We start from the raw sequence: 935 nt of genomic DNA on the forward strand, positions 1-935 counted from the left end.
ACCCAGTATTGTTTATTTTCATAGACAACTGTATCCAGGTATTGCTGGTAAGTCCACGTATCATCAGGACTTGGTTGTTCAGGGATAATACCTAAAGTGTCTAAATCCCACAAACGATGTATTGGTGGGTCAGACTCAATATCTTCAGATATTTCTCTGAAACGTAGGGGTGACTGTTCCAAGCCTAGTCACGCCACTGTTATGTTATTAGATTGTTGGTTTGTGGACGCTGGATTTTGTCTGAAAAGCACCGGTCCAGTAAGCAATTTGCCTCCTGCAGACGACAACAAATTCATTCCGTGTTGTCTAGTGCATCCAGTTATAAATTTGTAATAATAATCCGCACCTATAAGTATTCCAACATCTGTGAGGCAGTCAGAATTTATTTTATAATCTGCTAGCCTCATGCGGTTTCGTCTAAGATGTCTCGCAGTGCGAGCTAACCCAGTGACCTGCAGGTCTGTAGGAAGTTTATCTACTACTACCGCTTGTATTGGACTAGTAGAAGATCCGAGTCTCACTAATACCTTAACTACTTTGTAGTCACGAGGTCCACTATTTGACAAGAAACCAGAAATATTTAACCTCACACTTTTGGCAGGTTTTAAATTTAACTCATCTACCAACTGTTGCGTAATGAAGGTTTTCTGTGAACCTTGGTCAAAAAGACCTCTAGTGTTAATTCTAGATCTTCGGTTTATTAGTCTAAGTTGAGCTGTAGGCAGAGTAGTATTATTGCCTGACTCAGTAGCAAGTACATTTACTTCTTGATGCACTTTGCAATATTGCACTGCGGTAGAATTCGTGGAATTCTCCCCAGTGGTCATGGTTGGTGTAGAAGATTTTCTACATAAGGCGTAGTGGTGTACACCTTGGTTGCATCTATTGCAGGAACGTAGCTGCACTACACATTTTTTGGGATCATGAGAGCCCAT

This window comes from Procambarus clarkii, chromosome 60 (assembly GCF_040958095.1).
Source record: "Procambarus clarkii isolate CNS0578487 chromosome 60, FALCON_Pclarkii_2.0, whole genome shotgun sequence".
NCBI lineage: Eukaryota > Metazoa > Arthropoda > Malacostraca > Decapoda > Cambaridae > Procambarus > Procambarus clarkii.